This window comes from Nylanderia fulva, unplaced genomic scaffold (assembly GCF_048542155.1).
Source record: "Nylanderia fulva isolate GAGA-0341 unplaced genomic scaffold, ASM4854215v1 Scaffold109, whole genome shotgun sequence".
Classification (NCBI taxonomy): Eukaryota; Metazoa; Arthropoda; class Insecta; order Hymenoptera; family Formicidae; genus Nylanderia; species Nylanderia fulva.
In genome coordinates this window covers 286,418-304,293 of record NW_028189291.1, presented here as the reverse complement: position 1 = coordinate 304,293, position 17,876 = coordinate 286,418, and the positions used below count along the sequence as shown (strand labels likewise).

At 34.2% G+C, this 17,876-nt stretch overlaps 1 protein-coding gene and 1 long non-coding RNA gene across 6 annotated transcripts in view; one reads left to right on the top strand and one right to left on the bottom strand.

Annotated features, from left to right (window-relative positions):
* LOC114931010 (very long chain fatty acid elongase 7-like) overlaps window positions 1-17,876 on the top strand; it is a 72,760-nt gene that overhangs the window by 28,670 nt on the left and 26,214 nt on the right. The window lies entirely within an intron of this gene.
* On the bottom strand, window positions 6,217-7,457 carry LOC146724994 (uncharacterized). Its single transcript, XR_014925395.1, has 2 exons — window positions 6,699-7,457; window positions 6,217-6,442 (listed from the first exon to the last, which is right to left on the bottom strand). It is a non-coding gene; the product is annotated as an uncharacterized LOC146724994 (long non-coding RNA).

The window sequence follows — 17,876 nt, the reverse complement described above, 5'->3', positions numbered from 1 at the left end:
CTAGAACCTGCTTAATCCACCACTTTGTAATTAAATAAGATAAATGTAAAACATATGAAATGCGTACGTTTGTAGGCTATTTCAAGTAATATAATAAGTATGCACTCTCTTACACTTCCTCCAAGTCACAGTTATTCCCTCTCAAGCCACCCCAAAGGGATCATATACCCAAAACGTCTACGTCGTTGATCCTGGATAACGCAAATCTTGGGTAAAGTATGATAAAGTGCAAGATAATATAATTTAATTATTTTATGGAAAATATTCTTACACGCACACACTTAAACAGTAATATACTCTGCATTCAAATGTACACACGCACGCATGCGCACGCGCACGCGCATACATACACAATTTTTCCATAAGAAACGTACGATGTCTTTTAATTATAGTTATAATTTAATTATAATTATAATTATATTTATTATAATTATAATATTTATTACAATTATTGTTATTGTAACTATTTAACTCATATATAATAGAAATAAAGCCCTAAAGAATTGACAATGACGCGTATATAGTGCACATCGGCGGAGGATACTTTGACCGCCCACATCTCTGAAACTAGCCATAGGATTCGGTTGTGCCTATGGAGACTTTTCATCAGGGACCTCAGAACTACAACATATTTCAATTTCAAGCAATTCGACTAAAAGCCAATTTCCATAAGAAATGTGCGGGGTCCTTTGGTATGTAACACATTTTTGTTTTTAAATGTATAATTATTGTTGCGAATAAGTGTATTAAATTATAATTATTTTGATTGAACTTTTTATAGATGTACTTGAAAAGGGCTGCAATGACAGCCGAAACGTTGTATTTCAAATAATTATTTATAATAAATTATCGCCAGTCTGGTCGACTTTAAACGTTGAGGAGTGGTTTTTTATTTATAGTTTTATATCGTTTAAAATAAAATAAATAAGACGGAACTCTAACGATATAAATTAATATAAAATTAAGGAAAAATGGGCATGCAAAAGCTTAGACACGGTACTTTTTGCGTAAAAAATGTTTATATTATGATCAAATCAGATTTAACATAATTAAACGTTTCGACTCAATTCAAGTTTTTTTCAATGATAACGCTGACGCAATTACATTAACAAAATTAAATTAAAATTAAAGTAACATCGTAAAAAACATTAAAGACAGAAAACTCTCAGACGCCGCAATAATAAATATCGTAAATATCGTACAAAATTAATCTCACAGGCTGCCCTGAACTCATAATGGATAGAAAACGCCAATATGTATAACTCAGTCGTAGTATTACCAAAAAAGCAAACCAATTTTGGTATGCATCGTTCTTTATCCATCGCAATATTTGATACAAAACCATCCAAGCATCCGGTACACATTGAAATTCGAGAGAGAGGAACGGATAAATTATACTGATAAACTAAAATTGTAGTTAAGAAATATGATAAAAATAATTGTCAACATGGAGAGTGGGGAGTTCGGAGACATGGAGAGTTCTGAAACACGTCAATCTCCGCCATATTAAGAGAGTTAGAAATGTTCCAAAAAGCATTAAATGTTTCTCTTGACATAACTTTACTTTTCCGTTTGCATTCGTCGCGTCAACACGCATGCTAAGCGTCTCTTGTTAATATGCGAGTAACAATAGTTCGAAAAGTTTTTTCGACTATTTGTGTGTGTGATATTTTTACGCACGATTTAAAGCTAATTGCAAAGGTAAGTAAGTGCAAAAATATCAGTGGACGATTGCCTTGTCATACACAAAAGGAATTGTAGATGAACATTCGGTGTGTCGATGGCGATGCGGCCAGTCTGAAAATATCCAAAGTGAGGAGCTGTGAGACACAAACAGTGGGGAGTTGTAAGACACTTAGTGTCTCACAAATGGCCAGCTTCTGAAATGGCCAGCACATCATCGGCGCCGAGCACATCGGCTGCAGTTCTTCGCAGTGCATTGCAAGATGTTGGACCTCTCAAACACGATACACCGGCCAAAAAATCCAAGCGAGGCCGCAAGTCAATGGAAACTACCATTTTGACTTCGCCTGAAAATATGGCCAGCTTACACAAGAAAGCTGAGGACAAGCGGGCAAAGCAGGCAAAAAAGACGAGAAACAGAAGAAGCAAACGGATGTGGCACCACCGAAAAAGCGCAGTCGTGCACTTTCCATGCCAGCAAAGGCGATATCAACTTTATCTGAAGAGGAAGACTTCTGCATTATCTGTAAAGGTGCAATGCCAAAGAAATTGAACCAAAACAACTGTCATCGGGCTGTGCACTTGAAGTGTGCCTGCATAACAATCGGCTATTATATCTGTGTTCACTGCGAATCGAACTAATTCGCAGTAAACACAGGGATTCAGCGAACTAAGCCGACTTTGTTTGTTGTTCAATATTTTTTTCGACACAACTGTCTTTATTTTTATTTTTCACAACTTCAATAAAATTTTATCATAAAAATATGCCATTTTCTTCCATATTTTATCATGTCTTACAACTCTCCACTATTTTTGAAACTTCGAAAATCATTCCTTTTTTACGAACCATATAAATTTGTACAACCGCTGTGAATTTCAACGAACTGTTACAGCCAATAGTTGTATTGTGAAGTCTACTACTTATCCTGCTTTACAGGTTTGCAAACTACCGATTTTTATGGTAGTTATGCTTCAAAAACAAAACCCGTCTCCCAACTCTTCACTCTCCATATAAAAATAAAAATAAAATAAAATACATTAAATCAAATCAACTTAATTCAAATAAAATGAAATAAAATTTTGTACAAGATCGTATAAAGAGGTGAAAATTAAAAGAGACAATCGACAAATTCTTTCTGATTTGAAACACCAATGAACCTAAGAACGTCTAAACAAAAGTGAGACCAAACACAGAGAAACCAAATGACCCAAAACAAAAGGAAACAATTTTTTTAAACAAGATAACATAAAAATAGAAATAAGACTAATGACCTCTCTTGATAACCAGGAAATAAGCACTATTGAGTAGCAACGTATCATCCTGTAAATTAATTGCATTTTTTGCCTCTTTATCTGTAACATCTCTGAGATCAATCTCTTAGTAAGAGAATGATCTTCATGTAATATGCAAATATTATTCCAATCAAAATCATGTCCAGAAAGACGATGATTTGTAATGACTAAATAAGAGTTAGGATCTCTATAATATTAAGACGATTTATACCTTAACGATATTTATTATTACGGCGTCCGAGAGTTTTCTGTCTTCAATGTTTTTTACGATGATACTTTAATTTTAATTTAATTTTTGTTAATGTAATTGCGTTAGCGTTATTATTGAAAAGGACTCGAATTGAGTCAAAACATTTGATTATGTTAAATCTGACTTGATTATAATATAAAAATTTTTTACGCAACAAGTACCACGTCTAAGCTCTTGCATGTCCCTTTTTCCTTAATTTTATAACTGTATAAATATTCTTACAGTGAAGTTGAACGTCACAGTAGCATGATCAACTCAATATTCGCATATAAAAATTGAGTATGGTTAAATCTAGTAATAGGAGTAATGTCACTCCAACGTTTTTTGATAGCATTCAAAACTAATTATTTCAGTATATTTGTAAATAATGCAGTGACCACAAGTGAGAGTATTACTCCGTCATCGTTAATAGCTTTATCTTTAACAATTGTAACAAACGACCAGCCATTCTTGATATGTGATTCAGGTTTTTTAATGACTGAATGCAAAACATTATGGATGTAACCCGCGACATTATAAAACGGACTTCCAAGTGACAATACAATAATACGTAATAGGAAACCAGTTAATGTTAATTAGTACACATTAAACAACGAGATAGTAGGTATTTGTTCATAAAAGTGATGTTAACCAAGTTCACCATGGAGCGATACAAAACGAATAAAACTTTGTTCGTCACTTCACATGTGCACTTCAACATAATTTAACAGTTAGGTCGGCGTCCCATGGAGCGGGTTACGCGGAAGCGGAACCAGCGGATCGCCAATCACGGAATCGTTCCGATGGAGCTCATCAATAAGTTCTATCGGAACGATTCCGTGATTGGCGATCCGCTGGTTCCGCTTCCGCATAATTCGCTCCATGGGACGCCAATCTTAATGTTAAATCATGTTGATGTGCACATGTAAAGTGACAAACGAGGTTTCATTTGTTTTGTATCGTTCCATGGTGAACATGGTTAACATCACGTTTAGGAACAAATACCTACTATCTCGTTGCTTAATATGTACCAATTAACATTGACATTTAACATCAGCCTGAAGAGGACCCAATTCAAGGTCGAAACGTTGCGGCACAAATAAATTAACATCATCAGTAATAGCCAGCTGGTCGTTCAAATATTTTCCCATTAATTTAATCTTACTAGCATTCAACTTTCTCACTTTGATCATGGAAAATGTGCGTCTTTTAACAAAAAGTATCTAAACAAAAGTTTATTCATTTTCTACTATTACGTACTAACCCAGCTAGCAAAATGATACAAACTTTGCATAAAGATTGCGGCAAACTCGAGCAGGCCTTTGTAGCAAAATTGCAACAAGGTGTGTCCGCATTAAGCTGAGCTTTTGCTGGCAAGGTTTGTCACAACAGCGTGACGCAAAATTCACGTAAATAACAGAGCAAGCTTTGCCGTGCGCGTCATGATAGCAAATTTGTGGCAAGAATAGGGCAAGGTTTGATCTGGCACTATAAGACGCAAAATTCACGCAAATAACAAAGCAAACCTTGCCGTGCACGATGTGATAGCAAATTTGTGGCAAGAACAGGGCAAAGTTTGCTCTGACACAATGAGACGCAAAATTCACGCAAATAACAAAGCAAACCTTGCTGTGCATGACTTTAATAGCAAATTATAGCAAGACAAAGCAAAGGTTGTCGTAACAGTGCGGATTGTAATTAATATAATAATTTAATGAATTAATGAGCTCATTAAAAAGATTTTAATTAATAGTATATTAAATTTTATATAAATAGATAAAAATAATTAAATTTTCTTTATATTTTATTATTATTATTAATATTAATAAAAAATATATAGAATTTTAATTATTTTTATATTTATTTATTTATATAAAATTTAATTAATGCTATTAAAGTCCTTCTAATGAGCTCATTATTTTATTATTAATTACAATCCGCACTGTTAAAACCTTTGCTCTGTTCTTGCTACAAATTTGCTTATATATTTGATTATATCAAATTTAATTAATACTATATATTAATCTCTCTAAATAGAGGGATAATACTTAAGCAATTTTTTTAAAGTTTCTATTATCAAAAATGTTTTATATTTATTTCCATATATTTATCTTCAAATTTTTATTTTTAAAAAATCGGATATCTATAATTTATAATCATATATATAAAGACATAAGCGTTTTATATGTATATATAGACCGCTATTTAATTAGTATATATATCACTGCTCAATCCTGAAAAACTCGATCAATCGGCGTCACGAAAGGAACTGACCGAAGCTACCTTTTTTTCGCTATTATAATGATATTACATATATCGTACGACGAGTTTGTCGAACGTAGCAATTGGTTAACGAATAGAGAATTTCTAAAGTTTCTATCTAATATTCAATCGTTACGTCCGACCACCATCATTTTGTAGTATGAATGTAATATCGGCCTTAGACAATTGTGCTTTGCTTCACGCGTATTTAGACGGCGGGAAGATTGACACCATCTATTGCAGAATTATATAATGACCTTAAAGGTGCGTACAGACTTACAACAGAACATCGTAACGTAACACCGTCGCGTAACACCGACGAAATGCATGGACAATATCCCGTAACGCTTAAATGTTTGGTGCGAGGTACTGTCCATACATTGCGTCGATGTCACGCAACGGCGTTACGTTACGATGTTCTGTTGCAAGTCTGTACGCACCTTAATATAATCAACATAGTTAATTTAAAATCTTGAGCCTTAGAATTATTCGTAACATGTTTAGATTTTTAATCTCTTTTCAAATATAATAATTATAGACAAATATAAATATATTATCTATATAAATATAAATATACTGTCTGTAGATATATATTTGTCTATAATTATTATATTTGAAAAGAGATTACAAATTTAAACATGACAAATGACTGTATTATAGTATCAAGATTTTAAATTAACTATATATGTTAATTATATTAAAGCCATTATAATTCTGCAATAAATAGTATCAATTTTCCCGCCGCCTAAATACGCGTGAAGTAACGCATTATTGTCTAATAGCGAAAAAAAAGATGTTCTGTCAGTTCATCTGCGACATCTGATTGATTGAGTTTTTCAGGCCTTAACGGTGATATATCTAATTATTGAATAACGGAAACGATTTTTATTTCTTGACGATGTTATTGGACGCTGAGCCAAGTTGAACACCATTAATTTCGTCTTGGGAGTTCTCAACTAATAATAACAGCAACACCTGAAATATACAATATATACAATAGTACGAATATATCTAATACTATATTGTCCGTAAAAGAAACTTTATTGTCTGTCCGAAAAGAATCAGCAACGTTAAAGGAAGCATTATCCAACTGTTTGTGCGTAACAGGATCTTGTGAAACATTTGAATGTAAAGTATTTTTAATTTCCAAAGTAATTCGCCTTCGTTGTCTCGCAGACAACCGGTGGAAAAATTTACGCGAAACAGAATATTTAACTGATTTCATACTTGCCTGAAAAATCTTCTAATCCTCTGCGATACCTTGCGGCACTTAGAACTTGGAAGCTCGTCTCAAAAATGTGGGAAGCTTGTAGAATTATAACCTCTGTGATAACCTTGCGGCACGTATGGTAGCACTCACGGTGGTTGAATTTAGAAGAACGCGGGAACAGTACTGGAGGTTACAGGACAAAAATTCGCGCAAACGTAGTAGCGCGCATTAAAAGCGCGCAAACGTATGTGACACATGACTACGCCATGCACGGCAAGGTTTGCTCTGTTATTTGCGTAAATTTTGCGTCTCATCATGCCAGAACAAATCTTTGCTCTATTTTTGCCACAAATTTGCTATCACGCCATGCACAGCAAGGTTTGCTCTGTTATTTGCATGAATATTGCGTCTTATCGTATCAGAGTTAACTTTGCTCTATTTTTTTCGTAAATTGTTTGTTATACCGTGCATGGCAAGATTTGCTCTGTTTTTGTCACAAATTTGCTTTATATCGTGTATCACAAGATTTGCTATTATTGACGTAAAGTTTGTATTTCACCATGATACCATCATTTGCTCTCTTCTATAAGTAAAATTTACGAACAAACTTTTCTCTGTTAATTGCAGCATCATATAACGAAAAGTTTTGCCGTTAATTTGTTCGAAATATTTAGACAAGACGAAGCAAGGCAAATGTTTGCCAGAAAATTGTTGTTAAAATTAAAGCAAACTTTGCCGAAAAGCTTTAACGAAACGTGATTTTATCACTCTTGGCTAGCTGGGAATTTAGTTTTAAAAAATTTATTTTATTTTCATAAAAGAAAAAAAATTTTATTTTTTATTATTGTTTTTTTCAAGAAATTTATTAAATTTTCTTTTCTTTTCACCTTTTGCTTTTTCTTTTAAGTTTCATTTTCTTTTTATTTCATTTTTTTCACCTTTTGTTCTTTTTTTATCAGAGGTTTTTGAACGATAACTTCTTAAGGAAGCATTTTTCGACCCATATTTATAGGAAATTTTTTGTTTAGAATTAAATTTCCTATAAAATCTCAAAGTCTGATTGGAACGTTTGAGGCTACCCTGTATAATAGGCTACTCGGGACGTCAATTCTCTTTACAAATAATACTCGCAAAAATTTCTCGATTATTAGAGATTTTTCTTCAGTTTTTTATAACTGGATTTTATAACTGATCACTAAATAACAATTCAATTATTTTCTATATAATCATTCCTATCTATTACTACAGTAGTGTAATTCTTGTCCGCTTTAGTGAGACCAATATCATTATTGTCTTATATAAATTTTTTGCACATAGAAAAATCATCGAGAATGTATCTATCTAAATATCTAATATGCTTTTGTTTGCATAAAAATGTTTGAAGCAAGCTTGCAATCGAAGATCTAATTTTTTCAATGGAATTATTAGAAATTTGTGGCACTTAGCTTCCACATTCTTTACGACCGTTTTGACCGTTAAACCAAATTGACCGTTAAACCAAAGTTGTCAAGGCTTAAAAAGTCAGAAACTCTGTCAGGAATTAGTTTATTAACGGGTTGATCGCTGTGCCGTGTTTATGTCTTAATGTGGTAAATTTTTAATCACAATGTTTTTCGATTTATAGTTAAAAGTAAAAATTTTGTGTTTATTATATTCACAAAAACGAACAATCAAGTCATGTGGTAAACAATCAAAAAGGCTTTCTTCAATTTGTTTGACTTTTGTTAACAAGTATTTATGTTAAAATTATGTCCTTAATTTCTTTAAATAACATTTGGTAATTATGCAGATATGGGGAGCCACTTTCGATTTCGATGACCTTGACATATGTTGTTAAGATCACTGTCTTGAGTAAGTATTAAAAGGTTTTAAGCATCGCTCGGACATTTCATTTTGATGAACGCTTAGATGCTTTTTTTAATACAATGGCTAGTATGTATCTCATAGATGAAGATATAAATTAATAGTAAAGTAAAATAAAAATATATATTAAATAAAGTTTAATTTAAAATTATATTACTAAATAAATAATGTGTGGGTCAAGAAGGAGCCAGGTCTCTCCCCCGCTTGACATCTTCTGGTTCCTTCTTGACCCACGCGTTTACTTCATTACGCGTACAAATATATAATACATTTAAATGTATATGTCAAATATTAGTTTTATTTAGTACACTTTTTTGATTAATAACATTTTTATAAATAATAAGTGACGCTTAAAAGCTTTTGATACTTACTCAGGACAGTGACCTTGATAACATACGTCAAGGTCATTGAAATCGGAGGTGGCTCTACATATCTGCATAATTACCTAACATTTATTATAAAATAATAAAGATTGCGTGCGTGCGTGCGTGAGTTTCGTTCTTCACGGAGTTTAATATACACACAAGTGATGAAGTGTTATATCAACGATGGTTTTCTTTTTCCCTCTTGTTTTAATTATAACATCTTAAATATTTTAACATTTAATAATTTTCTTTTCTTTGTCTTCCGTATTTTTTTGGCGCATATTACTATTATAAAACTGCATTTTAGTACATTTGAAAAGGACCAAAATTATATGGTCGAAACATTGTGTGATTAATTAAATAAACATCAAGTTGCCAGTATCGGTCGAAAAATATTTAGTCTTATAAATCATAATAATATAGTATATAAAATAGATTTTAAAAATTGATGCATCTTATGTAGGGGTTTAATCTGTAGGCAATTACATACTAGAAATAAAGAACATCACAAATGTATTAAAAGGACACCACAAATTGTTCTGTTATTATCGAACATCTTGAATTTCACCATTATTTTAAATGCGAAGTACAAATTTTAGATAACAAACCTATTCTAGAAATAAGATTAGTTTCTGAAATGCTATTCATCAAAAGACAGAAAATAGCATAAATTTACAGACTGACACGGAAATTTTTACCAGACACTTATTTGACCTTAATTTTAATGGACTTCCGAAAATATAAATAAAAAATTTCTACATGTATAACTGATTGTTATGATATTTTAATTTTATAACTTTTTGGTCTTATTTGTTTTACTTATTATGAGTTTATAATATATCATATTTAACGTTTTTATTAATGTATTTTTTATAGTTCTGACTTTTATTATACTTTTAATTCTTTGTTTATATTTTATTTTTTCTCATTTCTTTTGATCTTTATTATTTATTATATTTATTATTCTTACTGTTAAGTATTTTTCACGTGTTTAATTTTCTTAGATTTTTATTATATTTAATATGTCGATTGTTTTATATTTATTTAATTCTTATTTGACTCCTTAGGACTTTATTTAACGTTCCTACTGTTTTGACATATTTATGTTTAAGTCTTTAATCTCTGGACTGTTCTTGACGTACCATTATCGTTAAAGAGATAAAGACACACTTCTTCACCTGTATTTGTTTTGTTGTATATACATATCAGTAGAATTCACAATTATGCTACAACGTACGACCTTACTAAGAATAAGATTTTTATATCTGTAAGTCGTTTTTAATGTTTTACAAAAAATTGTAACATTATCAATTAGTGCCCTTTGGTAACAATGGTGTTTTTAATATTATTATTAGATAAGGCAATGATATTTAATATTGATGCCAGCATATTTAATATTTTGTTTTGGGCGTATTAATCATAAAAAGGAAGCCGTTGTTTCTGATATTCGTAGAGTTCAACAGTAACATCTCTTTCGCCACACCATAAGTAGACATTTACGACTTAAACATGTCACCTCATACTGTTTTAACCCCTTTATTTACTTAATCTTTTATCCGTATAATCATTTTTAATTTTTTCGTGTGCGCTGTAAAAAGCTTAATGAAGCATCTGAATCATCCGTTATTTACATCAATATAGATAGATAGATAAATAGATCACATTTATTGTTCCCCTTGGGGTTACAATTTATATATATATATATATATATATATATACATATATATATATATTGTATATATATACAGGGTGAGCCATTTGAATCTATCACCCCAAATATTTCCGTTCCCTTGCATTTTACAAGAAAATGTTTCAGATAAAAGTTATATGGTTTCGAGGGGGACATAAGATGGTGTCAATAAGTTGACCTCGAATAGTTGCTTAAAGGTCACATGAAGGTCACCTTCAATATGTTAAATGGAACTGCCTATTTTTTATTGCATATTCTTGTAGCTTATCTCGAGACGTTTCCAAAACACTATAAATAAATGTATTTTTGTTAAGTATTTTTCGAGTTGTGAGGCTTGAAAGCTACAGTGTTCTGTAACGTTCTGTTCGTTAAGTAGTTTCCGAGTTGTGAGTCATCTGAATAGTCAGAACATCTGAAGGTCATCAGATATGTGGCTGTTTTAAAAATTTCAAGATGGCGGACAAAAGTTTTAGTCAACCGATTTTCACCAAATTAAGTTTACGAGGGTTTCTGGAGTTGCTGATCACGAATCTGAAGTCAGATTTACAAAATTCAAAATGGCGGTTCCAAGATGGCGGACAAAATTTTTAGCCGAAATTAATAGAAATTACTACTCTTAGCACTACCCAGGAACAACGGCGTGGACGTGGTAGTTTTTTGTTCCCTTTGGGGTGCTTTATTTACGTGAGTCCTCTTGCCTCTCACTATCGGGGTGCTTTATTTACGTGAGTCCCCTTGCCTTTCACTATCGGGGTGCTTTATTTAGCGAATTAAATGTTTGAAATTACGTCCATTTTCTTGAATGCATAGGTCAATACGCCTTCTGAATGATGTGACTGTTCTCAAAAGAATTTCTTGAGATATTGCGGCACAAGCAGTCCGAATACGTTCCTTCATATTCTCCTTGGTTCTTTTTCGCTATAGACAATATTTTTCAGCATTCCCCACAAGAAAAAATCGGGAGAAGTTAGATCTGGCGAACGAGGAGACCACGCGACTGCGCCCAATCTCCCAATCCACCTACCATTGTATCGGTTATTCAAATAATTTCTTACAATATTTGAATAATGTGCTGGCGCACCATCCAATTGAAGCCACATCCGTTCTCTGGTGAATAAATCAACATCTTCCAATAGTACCGGTAAATCGTCTCGAAGAAACTGCAAAAAGTTTTGTCCGTTAACGTTTTCTTTAAAAAAATAAGGACCTATTAAATAGCCATTTGCGATGCCACACCAGACCATTAAAGACCAACGATTTTGAAAATTAATTGAACGAAACCAATGGGGATTTTCATCGGACCAGTTGGTACAATTATGTCTATTTAAAGTTCCATTGCTACTGAAAGTTGCCTCATCCGAAAAGAGTACGTACCGGAAAAAGTTTCCATCTTGTTGGATCATTTGCAGAGCCCATTCACAAAAATTTACACGAAGTAAACAATCATTAAAATTCAAACGTTGTGTCAACGTAATGTGATATGCATGAAATTTTCTCGCCTTTAATATTCTCGCAACTGTTCGCTGAGGTATGCCAATTTCTCTTTCGATTTGACGAGTACTAATATGACGATCGCGATAAATTTTCGCTAAAATGGTTATAACACGATTATCATTAACATCATATTCATGATGTCGTGATCGGCGAACCATAGACCCATCACTTGCTCTCTGCGTAAGGGTTTTAATGGTTACCCTAGTTGGATGCCGTCTATCAGGATAACGTTGAGCATACAGACGTTCAGCTCTCGAAAAATTATTCCTACATTCCCCCAATATTTTAATCATGTCCACGATTTCGTTTGGTGGGTAGGCTGCCATATTAAAGATAGGTAATTATTTGAGTTCTAAAAGTATTGATTTCTCAATAGATACAAATAAGCGGAGATATCGTTGCTATTTAAGCATTCACGTCTGCTTTTTGATTGCAGGATGATATGTAGTCATGGTCATAGCAACCTAGCGGAAGAGCTACATGAACTAGTCGCGCATCGTTAGGGTCGCTGCTCACGAATTCGAGGTCAGATTTGCAAAATTCAAAATAGCTGTTCCAAGATGGTGGTTCCAAGATGGCGGTTCCAAGATGGTGGACAAAAGTTTTAGCCGCAATTAAATTTGGTGCTGGCGCACCATCCAATTGAAATTGTTTGCCATCTTGGAACCGCCATTTTAAATTTTGTAAATCTGACTTCAGATTCGTGACCAGCAACCCCAAAAACCCTCGTAAACTTAATTTGGTGAAAATCGGTTGACTAAAACTTTTGTCCGCCATCTTGAAATTTTTAAAACAGCCACATATCTGATGACCTTCAGATGTTCTGACTATTCAGATGACTCACAACTCGGAAACTACTTAACGAACAGAACGTTACAGAACACTGTAGCTTTCAAGCCTCACAACTCGAAAAATACTTAACGAAAATACATTTGTTTATAGTGTTTTGGAAACGTCTCGAGATAAGCTACAAGAATATGCAATAAAAAATAGGCAGTTCCATTTAACATATTGAAGGTGACCTTCATGTGACCTTTAAGCAACTATTCGAGGTCAACTTATTGACACCATCTTATGTCCCCCTCGAAACCATATAACTTTTATCTGAAACATTTTCTTGTAAAATGCAAGGGAACGGAAATATTTGGGGTGATAGATTCAAATGGCTCACCCTGTATATAACCCTGATGTTGGCTAGGCTGTTCGAGCCCTCGAAAAGGGGACTGTTACAATAGGATAAGTTTATAGTTGTAAGGGCATATGTAACGTGATGATTTTGTTGATTTTGTGATTTTGTATGTTATATATATATATATATATATATATCCGCGTTCTAATTTTACTTCTTTTATATTGTATTTTGTATTATCCGCTTTCTGATTTTACTTCTTGCATATTATATTTTGTATTGTCCGCGTTCTGATTATATTTCTTTTATATTATATTTTACATTATCCGCGTTCTGAGTATATTTCTTTTATATTAAAGTCTATATTATTCTCGTATGATTATATCTTTTTGTATTGTTTACTTATTATCTTAATAAATTCAGTTTATATCTACAAACCGCCGAGTTCTGTCGATCCTTTTTCTCGAACCCTGATCTTGGCTAGGCTGTCTGAGCCCTTGAAAAGGGGACTGTTACAATAGGATAAGTTTATAGTTGTAAGGGCATATGTAACGTGATGATTTTGTTGATTTTGTGATTTTGTATGTTATATATATATATATATTATATATATATATATATATATATATATATATATAACATACAAAATCACAAAATCAATAAAATCATCACGTTACATATGCCCTTACAACTATAAACTTATCCTATTGTAACAGTCCCCTTTTCAAGGGCTCAGACAGCCTAGCCAAGATCAGGGTTCGAGAAAAAGGATCGACAGAACTCGGCGGTTTGTAGATATAAACTGAATTTATTAAGATAATAAGTAAACAATACAAAAAGATATAATCATACGAGAATAATATAGACTTTAATATAAAAGAAATATACTCAGAACGCGGATAATGTAAAATATAATATAAAAGAAATATAATCAGAACGCGGACAATACAAAATATAATATGCAAGAAGTAAAATCAGAAAGCGGATAATACAAAATACAATATAAAAGAAGTAAAATTAGAACGCGGATATATATATATATATATATATATAACATACATATATATGTATGTAACGTGATATATATGTAACGTGATGATTTTATTGATTTTGTGATTTTGTATGTTATATATATATATATATATATATATATATATATAATATATATATATATATAACATACAAAATCACAAAATCAACAAAATCATCACGTTACATATGCCCTTACAACTATAAACTTATCCTATTGTAACAGTCCCCTTTTCGAAGGCTCGGACAGCCTAGCCAAGATCAGGGTTCGAGAAAAAGGATCGACAGAACTCGGCGGTTTGTAGATATAAACTGAATTTATTAAGATAATAAGTAAACAATACAAAAAGATATAATCATACGAGAATAATATAGACTTTAATATAAAAGAAATATACTCAGAACGCGGATAATGTAAAATATAATATAAAAGAAATATAATCAGAACGCGGACAATACAAAATATAATATGCAAGAAGTAAAATCAGAATGCGGATAATACAAAATACAATATAAAAGAAGTAAAATTAGAACGCGGATAATACAAAATATAATATAAAAAAAGTATAATCAGAACGTGGATAATACAAAATATAATATACACGAAATATAATCAGAACGCGGATAACATGATATAAAACAAATTGTGATCGAAATACGAGTAATACAACGGAAATTACAGAGCTACGGAGTAATTGAATCGAGTGCGGTTCCGGTGTGTACGCGGATTTATCCGGTTGATCGGAAAATGTATACCTATATCTATCGGTCGCAAGCCATTAATACGGCCGTGGGTGGACCGGTATCTCGACGCGTGTAGAGCTACCGAAAATGATGGCCGCGGGGCTACTCGCGGGGATAACGTGAAACCACGGATATAAGAAAGTGCGGGGCGGAACGCGTATGCGTTGCTAATAGCGATACCTCCACTCGGGGAGTAAGACGCTCTCTCGGCGAGAGTAGGCGGCGCGTTAATGAGAGCGCGTAAGAATCGTTGTCCAAATAGTTATTTGCAGGCGACGTGTCACAGTCGTCTTGCGGGTAGTAGGATGCACCGACTTGTTGCAAATTTAGCAACGCAGGAGACTTCAGCTTCTCCTGAGAAGTCGGCGCAGTATGGTTCGGAGAGAGAGAGAGAGAGAGAGAGAGAGAGAGAGAGAGAGAGAGAGAGAGATAGAGATAGTCGGTTCTTGAGAACGTTCGAGATCTTGAAAAGATCTCAGGCTCGTATATGCTCTTGGAAATGCTGCGAGATTCGCAGCGAAGACCGAATATGTTCGACCTCGTATACTGTTCCGTTGATCAGGAGCGGTCGGAATCAGGGAACGGAATCTTCTCTATTCGGTTTTTCGACTCTATTTATATCTAGACCTACGGCGGATTATTCGGCGGCTCGAAATTAATATATTATAATATAAAAATTTAACGGGACTTTGCTGCCGGCGATATTCGGCTGTCTCCGTCAATCGTCGGGCAGCCTGTACGCATACGTATCGTGCCGTGTACATATACCTTGTATCGTGTACAAATTATAAGTCGCTTCGGCGATTATTATGAGAAAGATTAGGGTGGCGCGTATGCGCCCGCTGCATTGCCCGGCCGGTGTACGCCGGGCGCAGCTTTTCAACCTGCAATCGGGAACAATGAGGGGATGCATTGTTACACTATCTTAACACTAACTTAAATTTAACTTAACCTACTTCAAGAGTTTAAACAAGGCTCTGTAGTATCAATATACATTTAACATATAAGACAGGCAATAAGAGATATATATATTAATGTTGGTAAACAAACGCCTTTAAGCCAGCGTGTATAAATTAAGAGTTTAAACAAGGCTCTGTAGTAGATCTATATTTTTCTCTCGCATTTATTTCCTTAGGGGGGAACAGGGGATGTATGGAATTAAATCTCTTGTAGAGATTATTCCAATTTTATATCTTGGCCGTGTCCAAGTAAAATTTAGTGCCTTGTGCACAGGTATTTAATTCTAACGAAAAAAATTTAGTTTCGTTTAGGATAACGCACTGTCATCCGCGATTTGGCTCTTATTGCCTGTCTTATATGTTAAATGTATATTAACCTACTTCTTTTGAGGGGATTGGGCATCCGCTCTGGGTCGCCCTTATCGCGGCCATCTCCCCTTAGCTTCCGCTCAACTCCCTATACACACACACACACACACACACACACACACACACCGCATGTGGCTTCCGTTTCCTCTTGCTTCTGCTTCTTAATATCTTTTCTTTCCCTTTACCTCTCCTCGTATCATTCATTCTCCTTTCCTATTTCCTCTCTTTCTTCCTCTCCCTTTTTCCTTTTCTCTCTCTCCTCTTCTACCTCCCTCATCCACCATTCCTCCTCTCCCTTTTGTCCTAAAATTTCTTTCACTGTCTCCTGCCAGTTCTCTCCTCCTTTTCCACCCATCCCACATCTCTTCCATACATGTTCCAACGACTCCTTCGCACCCCCACATATCCTGCATTTTTTCTTCTCTTCCTCCTTCCAGTGTCTACTTCCTAACATCTTATTTCCCAGTCTAAATCTCGCCACTCTCTTTCATCTGCTTTCTCCCCGATTCTTTCTTAAATATTCCGGCACCCTTTCCGCTTTAACCTCCTTGTACCATCTGTTATATTCCGATATTTCTATTCTCTCCTTTCTCTCTGTTCTCTGCTCCTCTACATCCCTTCTTATGACTTCCCCGTACCATCCATTCTCTTCTCCCCTTTTCTCCTCCACATTCTCTACGCTCTATCCTCTCCTTCTGAAGAACTCCTCTCTCTCCCTTTTCCATTCTGATCCCCCTTTCTCTTCCTTTGCTTTGCCCCTCATCTCCTCCCAGCATTTTCTCGCTAATCCACTTTTCCTCCTTTTGCATTCTCTTCTCAAAGCTCCACGCTCTCTTTCCTGCTCTCGTCCTCAATTTTTCTTTCTGTAACTTCTTTCTCACCATGTATCTCGGCGTCCTTCTTTCTACCCTTAACGTTCACCTCAGATACCTCTTCTCTAACTTTTCCATCTTTTCTCTTTCTTTTCACTCCCATAGCTCAAAACCGCACTAACTTATCAAACAGCCATAGCTTTCTCCCCCAACCTTTCCCGAATCTCCTTTTACTTATTCCCCATACCTGCCCCAAGACTGCTGCTGCCTTTCTTGTCCTATCCTTTACCTGCGCTTCTTGTCCTCCATTTCTTTGCAACGTAAAACCTAAATATGTGAATTCTTTTACTTTCTCCATCTTCTCTCCTTTCCATTTCTACTCCCTTTTCTTCCACCTTTCTCCTCTCTCCTAAACCTCATAATCTTCGTCTTTTTCGCACTTAATTCCAATTCTTTCTGTTCTCGATATCTCTCCAATCTCTCTATCATACCTCTTATTGTTAGTTCCTCCGCTATCAATACCATATCGTCCGTGTGTCAACGTATGTATATATGCCAACGTATATATCCTCTTTTCCCCTAGCCTGATCCCTCTCCTTTTTACTTTCTCCATCTTTTTTTCTAAATCTGCTATCAAAATATTATATAATATTGGGCTCAGGGGGCATCCTTGCCTCACTCCTTTTCTTGTTCAAAAAACTTCTATCTCCTTTTCTACCCTTATTCTGCATCTTGTTTTCATCAA